Below are 9850 nucleotides of genomic sequence, written 5' to 3'. Positions count from 1 at the left end.
GTCAATATAGCAAATGGTTGATTCAAACGAGCGTAAACAAGTTTATATACTTAATATCATGTTTTATGAGTGCCAAAACAGGTTTCATAACGTATACATTACAGATTATGTATAAAACGGCAAAATAGCTTTCTGTTGACTTTTTAAGTGCACGTTTGACTCGACATTTGACATAGTTAGAGTGGTGATCAGAGGGAACCCTTTTAGGGGTTTATTACCCACATAAATACCAACTCAAAACTACTTTTGATCCGACAATTCACTGGACCATTTGTGAATTATCGTTATGACAACCGTTAGTTACGACGGTTGAGTTTATAAGCTAAATCTATGGAAATATAAGACCAAAATGGATTTGAACGACTTACAGAAGTTGTATCTTGCTTAGAGAGCAGAGAAGAAAGCTTGAGAGCTTCTTAGAATGATCAGTTGTTGTGTTTGAGGTGTGTGTTGGTTATGAGCCAAGAATGGCTATTTATAGTGAAACAATGCACTCAAGATCATCACACAACACCCTACAACTGATTATGGATGATGGGCAGGTGTCCCATAGAGCTATGGGTCGAGTATAGGGTGCCCATGCCTCATTTATTGATGTTTGATCGTTCACAAGCTCAAAAGGCATGCAATTACAAACTTTCTGCATCTGGGCGTCTCACGCGGCCCGCATGGAGAATCCATGCTGCTTTTACGCGGGTCGCCTGATGTGTAAAGATCAGACGCGGTTAAGAGGTGGCTCACGGCCCGCCTCAACTTAACCCAATCCCTTACGCGGGTCGCGAGAGGTTAAAATTCCAGGATTTTTAAATCTTTTGTAATGATTATCAGAATCTGGCCATTAATAACGAAATCTTTCGTAATGATTTACCTGACCTTTCGGGTTTGAAGGGGTAACTTTGCGGTTTGGCCCTCGGTTAATTACAACTAAGGACCTCGTGTTATTTACCCGTGTTGTTAAGTCCCCATTTAGTTTATTAATTATTCAGAAAGTCTTAACTTTCACTGTTGACGCTTTTAACCCTTCTCATACGAATTCGATCATAACTTTCTCGTTTTAAAACGGAACTTCGCGGAATTTATACAGTATATTCTAGTGAGCGTATAATACTGTTACAAAGCCTCGGGAGCGTTAAAGGGTCACTCAGAGGTATAATTAAACATGTTGACACAGTTAACCCCTGTAGCTTGTAATCTCTCACTATCTTCCGCGTTTCGCTTCCGTACGATCCATGATTTATTCGTTTGAAGGTACAAGCACCATTTAGGGTTACTATACAGCATATTTACCCTTGTGTGACAATTATAACCCTCGAATTTACATATATTCAAGGTTTGTCAATATTAGTCCTTTATTTAATATCAATGCCACGTGTAAACAAATGACACGTGTTAACACATTATTGGACACAAAAATTCGAGGTGTTACAGAAGTTGATCGCGCTCGTGCTGCATCCCCTGAACTTCGCATCAACCAACTTTCCACCATGCTTGTGGGAAGTTCCATAGTGGCGAATGCCATTATGGAGGACTATAAGGTGTTCAGTCGGAGGGAGGAAGAAGCTGCACGGATGCGGGCTGAAGCGGAGAAGTTAGTGAGAGCTGCTCGTTCGGGTGTGGAGCAGCTTGAAAAGGATAGGGCTACTTTCGAGAAGCAGAAACAGACCGCGGAGTGGGCTGCGACGGCTGAGCTGAAACAGGTTCGTACTCTTGCTAAGTTACTTTCTGATGAACGCAAGAGTTGGGACGAAAAACTTTCCAATGAGCGCAAGACATGGAAAGAATCTTGGGCTAAACAGAATGAAAATCTGTTTCGTGCTCGCCAGGAGTTGGCTAATTTAAAGGCCGCAAATGCTGCTTGGCCAAGGAGAAGGCTGCGGCCGAGGCAGCTGCAGGCAGGGCTAAGGAGGATGAGGCCCGGACCGCTAAGGCTCTTGAAGAGGCCAAGAAGGCGGGGGCCCGTTTTGCCAATGCTCTTGATGAAGCGAATGCTGACCGCACTTGCTTAAACCAGACCGTTGTGAGCCTCCAGGTATGGTTTGCTTTTCCTGTTTTGTTCTTCCTTTTGCCTTTCGAGAATGTTTACTAATTTTGTGCAACTGCGTCTTGCTATTGAAAGGCTGAGGCTCAGACTCGCGAGGCTAAGCTCGCAGACACTACTGCCCGCGTGACTGTAGCGGAAGAGCGGGCAAATGCGGCTGTCGAGGCCAGAGATGCCTTGACCTCTTCGTTTAACCAGCTTGAGGCTAACCGTGAGTGGATGCGGAGTCACGGTATTGCACATGTAAGTATCCCGTGCCTTTGTATTTACTCGGATTAGCATGTGAATCTTATCGTTCTTTTATTGCAGATTGTTCATGCTATCATGGATGCGTCTGAGACCGCAACTGGCATAGACTTGATCAAGCAGCGTGCTCGTGATGCTGGTTTTAAAGCTGGTTACAGCCGCTGCATCGGCCATATGAACATTTTGTCTAAAGGCGGCTACACTGATGAACGTTCCGGGTTTCGTGATGTGGACACCGAAGCGCTTCTTGATGCGGTCGTTGCATCCTTTTATGACACGTCTCTCTCTTGTGTGGAGAAGCTTGACGAATGCTTAGAGGCCGCGGATTATGTAGACCGGTTACGGATGCTATATGCCGACGTGGAAGAGGAAAATACTGCTGGTGGCGGCCAAGATGGCGCGGGTACCAGTGGTACAAAATAGGACTTAGGTTGGCCTGTGTGCCCCTTTTTTGTTTTCCTCTTGTACATGTTGGAGTTTTATGTAAATCCATTGTGCACCGCGTGGGTGCCTGAATTTTTTGAATATAAAGTTTGTTGCTCAATTTGTACAAGTGTTTTTACTTCTTGCATGTTTGAACGTGTGTATGCGAGATTCTACCCATTGTGAATGGGGTCGAGTATACTCCATACCGTTGTCGTATGAGTATGCGTCAATTCCATTGCTTGCCTTGTTAGGTTTTAGGAATTGTGTAAGTTTTGTAAAGACTTGTGTCCGGAACTCTACCCATTGTGAATGGGGTTGAGTATACTCGATACCTTTGTCGTACGAGTATGAGTCAATTCCATCGTTTGCCCTGTTAGGGTTTAGGAATTGCGAAAGTTTTGTAAAAAACTTGTGTATTTGGCCGGATAGACACTTAATGTTTTGCCTTTGCTGGCCTATTACAATATTTGTGTGTGGTTAGCACTTTGTGTGGGTATCGCGAATGAAGATTTTGACAATCTGTTTTTGCGGATACCGCAAAGTGGAACACGCATTTGTAATAGTAGTAACAAACAATATTGCATTGAATTGCTCGTTTATTTATTTGCAAATGGCCTGCGGCCCGATAGGTTACATGAAAATGTAAAAAACATGGCTTACATGTAACAGCGTCTAAGCTGTTGTGCATTCCATGTGCGTGCGATAGTTTCGCCTTCTAACGTTTGTAACTTATACGCGCCTTTGCCCAAGACCTCTTTGATGAGGTAGGGTCCTTCCCACTTGGGGGCGAGTTTTCCTGGGCGCTCAGCATTATATGCTTCGTTCTCGCGTAAGACGTAGTCTCCCGGGTTAAATGCACAAACCCGCACGCGTGAATTGTAGTATTTTTCAAGCTTGGTTTTGTACTTGGCCTCATTGATGGCAGCGTTTTCGCGCCTTTCTTCTAAGAGGTCTAAGTCAAGTCTGCGTGCTTCATCGTTGGCTATTCTGTTGATGGCCAACATTCGAGGTGAAGGAAGCCCTACTTCCGCGGGGATTACCGCTTCTGAGCCATAGACCAGGCTGAAGGGTGTCTCCCCATTGCTTTTTTTTGGGCTTGTTCGGTGAGCCCATAAGATGCTTGGGAGTTCATCGACCCAGCCACGCCTGGCTGTTCCCAACCTTGCTTTGATGCCTTCAACTAGAATTTTGTTGATACTCTCAACTTGGCCATTCCCTTGCGGGTGTGCCACGGAGGAGAATATATGCTCAATATGTAGTTCCTCCAGCCATTTTTGAAATTCGTCAGCAGCAAAGTTGGTGCCGTTATCGGTAACGATGCACATTGGTAGACCGAAACGGCAGATGATGTGTTCCCAAATGAACTTCCTTGTTATTATAGCAGTGGTTGAGGCAAGTGGTTTTGCCTCTACCCATTTCATGAAATAACCGACCGCTACTATGATAAACTTGACTGCACCTGGTGCGTCTGGGAATGGTCCGACCACGTCAATTGCCCATTTCTGAAAGGGCCATGCGGTGGTGACCGGGATCAAGTTGTTCTTGGGGCGCAAGGTCTTGGGGGCATGCCGTTGGCAATTAATACACTTGCGCAGTTCTTTGACGGCATCCAGGTGCATGCCGAGCCAGTAATACCCAGCATTCATGATTTTTGCCACTACCATGCGTGGTCCTGCGTGTATGCTGCACATTCCCTCGTGTATCTCTCTGATGAGGTATGTGGCATCTTGGGGGTCTACGCAGCGTAGGAGTGGTCCCAGGTATGATTTTCGGTATAGGATACCGTCTCCCATTTGATAATGGCACGCTTTGTATTGCAACTTGCGTGCCTCTGACTTGCTTTCGGGAGTCACACCTGATTGCAGGTATGCAATGATTGGCGTCATCCAGGATGTTGTACCGTATTGGATGACATTGACTTGGCGCAGGGGGACTGAGGGATTCTGCAGAATTTCAATGCGTATCTTCTTTGCCAAGTGTTGGAAGCTGGTGGACGCGAGTTTTGACAGTGCGTCCGCGGATTTGTTTTCACTTTTTTTGATATAACGGATATGGAAGGAAGTGAATTTTGATTTTAGTTGCAAGGCTTGCTCGAGGTAGAGGATCATGATATCCCCTTTTGCGGTATAGTCACCGCGCATCTGACCTGCAACTAACAAGGAGTCGACATGTGCTTCTAAATGTTGCACGCCGAGCTTAACTGCTAGACGTAGCCCTGCCAATAGAGCCTCATACTCTGCCTCGTTATTTGTGCTTTTGAAATCAAGGCGGATTGCATAGGTAAGCTCCTGGCCATCGGGGCTGACAAGTCGTAGACCTGCGCCCACACCTTCTTCGTTGGACGCACCATCAGTAAAAAGTGCCCATATTTCTGAAGAAGGTGGCGGTGGTGCAGGGTTTTGTTCTTGTTCGCATTCTTGGATGCGATTTGCCGGTACCTCGGCGACGAAATCTGCCAGGACCTGGCCTTTGATTGCGGGGCGCGGCCTGTAGTTTAGCGTGAGTGCGCCCAGCTCGATTGCCCATTTTGCTAACCTCCCAGAGATGTCAGGTTTGGATAGGATCGGGCCAATCCTGTAGTTGGTTAACACCGCAATGACGTGATTTGCGAAGTAGCATCGCAACCGTCTTGATGCGTGTACTAGTGCTAGTACCAACTTTTCCATTATTGAATATCTTGTTTCTGGGTCGTTGAGCATTTTGCTGATGTAATAAATGGGTGTTTGAACTCCCTCCCGCTCCACTATTAGTACCGCACCCACCGCATTGTCTGCGGCGGATAGGTTAATATAAGTGGTTCGTCTTTGCGTGGTGCGGTTAGGGTTGGGAGTTGTATCAAACACTCCTTCATTTCCCGGAAGGCATCTTCAGCCTCTGCGGTCCACTGGAATTGTTCTTTCTTTAGACAGTTCCGCAGGGTCTTAATGAAAGGATAAGATTTAGTTACATGGTTGGCTAAGAATCTATTTAGTGCGGCTAGTCTGCCAGCTAGTCGTTGCATCTCTTTCATTGTCGAAGGCGATGGCATGCGGTCGATCGCCTGAACTTTTTCCGGGTTTACCTTGAATCCATCTTTGGTTACGATGAACCCAAGGAATTTGCCTTCTTCCATTCTAAACGAGCATTTCCCTGGATTGAGCTTCATATTGACGCTTCGTAGAGTTTGGAATGTTCTTTCGATATCAGTGAGCATGGTATCTTCTTCCATGCTCATGACGACCAGGTCGTCCATGTAGATTTCGACACTTTTCCTTATTTGCCCGCAGAAAGTGTCGTTCATCAGTTTTTGATAGGTTGCGCCCGCGTTGCGCAACCCAAACGGCATTTTTGTATTGTAGTAATTTCATGTAGGGTTGCGGAATGCCGTTTTGTCTTTATCCACGATTGGCATCTGTACCTGGTGGTAGCCTTTGTAACAATCGAGGAAGCACTTCCATCGAAATGGTGCGAGGTTATCGACCTTTTCATCGATTTCCGGAAGTGCGTAACAATCCTCGGGGCAGGCTTTGTTGAGGTCTTTGTAATCGACACACATGCGCCAGCCCCCTGATGGTTTTTCTACCATGACCGGGTTGGACAACCAAGTCTGGTACTTGACTTCCCGCAGGATGTCTGCGGAGAGCAGTTCTTCGACCTGCTCACACATCGCCTGGTTTTTAGCGGATCCAAGGTGGCGTTGGCCTTGGATCACTGGCTTGATACCTGGTAAGGTATTCAAGAAATGTTGCGCAATGTCGCATGGGACCCCGGTCATGTCTGCGGGTGCCCACGCAAAAATATCTTGGTTTCTGAAGAGTAGCTGCTTCAGGTGCGCTTTGGTGTTGGGGGACAAGGCGTGGCCCAATGTTACCTTTTGCTCTGGGTACTTTGCGTTGAGGACCCATTTTTCTGGTTGGTTGTTGGGGGTTGGCCTTGCTATCTTGGTCGGACGCAGTTCGTCCGACGTCATAATTTCGAGACGTGCATAGATTATCGCGACCCCTGTTTCGGTTGGGAAACCGATTGCAGAATGGGGTACGGACGTAATCATGTTGAAATCACCTTGAGATTCTCTCCCAAGGAGCACGTCATATTTGGAAGTATGAGGTAAAACCATGAAGTTTACCTCTTCTGTTCGTGTGTGCCTTCTGTTGGTAAGGCGCACAGGAAACGTAATCTGGCCCAGGGGAAAAAGAGTTTCCCCTGCGAATCCGGCCAACGGGTAATCCATTGCTTGCAACCGATCTTTGTCTTCCTGATCGAACTGGTTGAAGCATTGCTCGTATATGATATAAGAAGTACTGCCCGGGTCGATGAATAATCGCTCGGTGCAGTAATGAGCTAGTTGGCCGGTGATAACGACGGCGCGCCGGTCGCGCGGACCGCCTCGGACTATTGGGAAGACGACTTGCTCGTCTTTCCAGTCATTGTCCGGTCTTCTCGCCGCCTTGCGCGGCCTTCCTTTGCCTCCATTGATCATATGGGTCGAGGCCACATACATGGTCCTCTTCCCGTAGGAGGTGCCCTCGCCATGGGGGGTGATGCGTTTGGTGGCTTTGTGTCCACCTGGCAACAAGTGTTGCAGCTTCCCCTCCTTTAGGGCTCGCTCAATCTCCAGCCGGAGACTGATGCAGTTATTTGTTGTGTGGCCCGAGTCCTTATGATACTCACAGTAGAGAGTGAGATCCTGATTTTTCTTGGACTTCATGGGTTGGGCCGGTCGCAGGGTCTGCGCGTCCGTAAGTAGGACTTCGCTCGGCGACTTGGTGATCTCGCTCCAGTTGCGGTCCCGAGACTCTTTCTTTGACGTCCGGTTATCCCGTTGGGCGTTAATTGTCGCCCTTGCGTTAAACTAGTTGGTACGCGGGAAGTATGGTTTGGAATCGCTGTCGCGATTCGCTGCGTCGCGGTTGCGCTTATTGTTGCGCTTGGGTTCATAGCGGGAGGTCTGACCTCCTGCTTAGGGCGGCGCCTTTGTAAGGTGCGGTTTAAGTGACCGCTGAGTCTGGGCGTATGTCTTGACCGCGGTCATAACGTCCTCCCATTTTTTCAGCAGGCCGTCTTTGCCGGAGATAGTCATAACCATTTGTTCATCTCTAACGGCTTTGATGAAGTGATTACGTGCCATTTGGTCGGCGATGTCGCCTATCTCCAGGCATTCTTTATTGTATCAGACGACGAATGCTTCGCGAGATTCGTCGTCCCATCGATAGATATTCATGACGTCCATCGTATCGCGTACGTGACGTCGCTGCTGGCTGAAATGTGCGAGGAACTTTGCATGTAGTTCCTCAAATGAGGCCAGTGATCCTACTGGCAAAGAATCGAACCAAGCCCTGGCCAGACCCGTCAGGGTCTGGGGGAAAAAATGACACCAGGTGGGCTCGTCCCACCTGCCGTTGCACCCTGTGCCTATGAAAATATTCATGTGATCGTCCGGGTCGGACGAACCGCTATATTTCCCAATGTTGAATGGGAATTTTGTGGTGGTGACATGGGCGTGTGCAATTCTTCGGGTGAATTTGGAGTTTTCGGCCGCGGCCCTAGGTCTGTAGGGTTGGTTCTCGGGGCGCTTTGCAGCGCGGAGGTATGTATTGCAAGGGTGAGTGGGAGGAGAATAGTTGCGTCCTCCCGGTCTGCTGCTGGTGTCATGCGAATCCTCGCAATATGTATGGTCGTCCGGGTCGGTACGGCCATAACCTTCATACTGGGGCAGCGGTCCCAACCGGCTTTGGATGCCGGAACCGCGGTGGACTGTGGATTGCCGCCTGTTATCACCTTGGGGGGTCAGGCGGCTTTGTATTGGGCCTCTGGTGCGAGACCCATATGAGGAATCGTCCTCAATTATTGTGCGGACCTCGCAGTAAGAGGATCCGCGGTCTTCACGCCTGCTTCTGGAGGCTGGACGTGAGGGTGCCCTGCCGTCATATTGTAAAATACGACCCGCAGGTGTGTGTGGCGCCGGGGTAGGCCCGACTTGTATTTGCACTTCAGCGTAAGCTCGGTTATATGTTGCGGCCAGCAGGGCTGCCTGCTGGTCATACCAGGTGTGAGGGTCCATGTCCGGAGGGATCACAGATGCGTACTGTGATAGGTCCTGTCCGAACGTTAGGGATGGACCCCTTTGCGTTGATGGTTAACCGGGCAGGGTTAACATACTGGTCTCGTCAAGAAGGGTTAATCCCTTCCTCTCGAGGATCGGTGGCTGGATCGCCTGCCGGTTGATCTCCTGCACAAAGAAACAAACCGTGACTCGTAACAAGGAGGATGAGGTGGGGGGTGCTCCTTGTTACCACTCTCCGGCGTGAGAATCAGTAGTCTGCTTGGGAAGCAAAGTATGATAGTAGTAGTAGTGAGAGAGTTGTAAAGAGATACCTCAAACCTGGTTTGGGGTTGGTATTTATAACCGAGGAGTGAAGGGGGAGGTGGATGGATAGACTGACGGCATGCTGCACTTTTGCAGGTGTGTCAGGCATGTCGGTTGTGGAGGTGATGCCACGTCAGTCTGTCGCTTACGTAGACCTGACAGGCGGCTGCCATTGGTGCTACTTGCTCTGTGGTGTCAGTCCCACTTGCTGAGTGTACAGGATGCGGTGCGGGCCGCATCGCTGTTTGCGGTAACTGTAGACGTTCCGGCTTCTTTCTTTGATCAAGAAATACGCGAGATGCGGTGCCAAGCCGCATCGTCGTCCGTGGTGACTGTTGCTGTTATCCAGCTCCCTTGTATTGATAGAAGTGTTCACTGGATGCGGTGCTAGGCCGCGTCGCTGTGGACGCTTCCGTTTTCATACACCAGATGCGGTGCCATGCCGCATCACTATACCGTTCTCATATTCCAGGTAAGTCCTCCTCCATCATTGGGCAAATTGGATTCAACCACTGTGTCGATGCGTCCCCGCATGGACACAGGTAGGTTGTTAGCTAGTGGGGGTTTTGATAAGGGTAATGGTCACTCGCGGTCGATGCTGACGCGAGATCTGGGACCATACCCTTTCAGATACTCTACAAAATTATCCTACATGATCAAAATTACCCTACAGAATCATTTGTAGGGTAATTTTCATAATTACTCTACGAGTAAATAATTACAAAAATGCCACCACATTTTTTACCTTTTCATGTCTTTCGTACGTTTTATATAATAAGACTATTTGTATTTGA

Source organism: Helianthus annuus, chromosome 10 (genome assembly GCF_002127325.2).
Source record: "Helianthus annuus cultivar XRQ/B chromosome 10, HanXRQr2.0-SUNRISE, whole genome shotgun sequence".
NCBI classification, from domain to species: domain Eukaryota; kingdom Viridiplantae; phylum Streptophyta; class Magnoliopsida; order Asterales; family Asteraceae; genus Helianthus; species Helianthus annuus.
The sequence above is the reverse complement of the archived record's forward strand: the minus strand, read 5'-3'. Positions refer to the sequence as shown.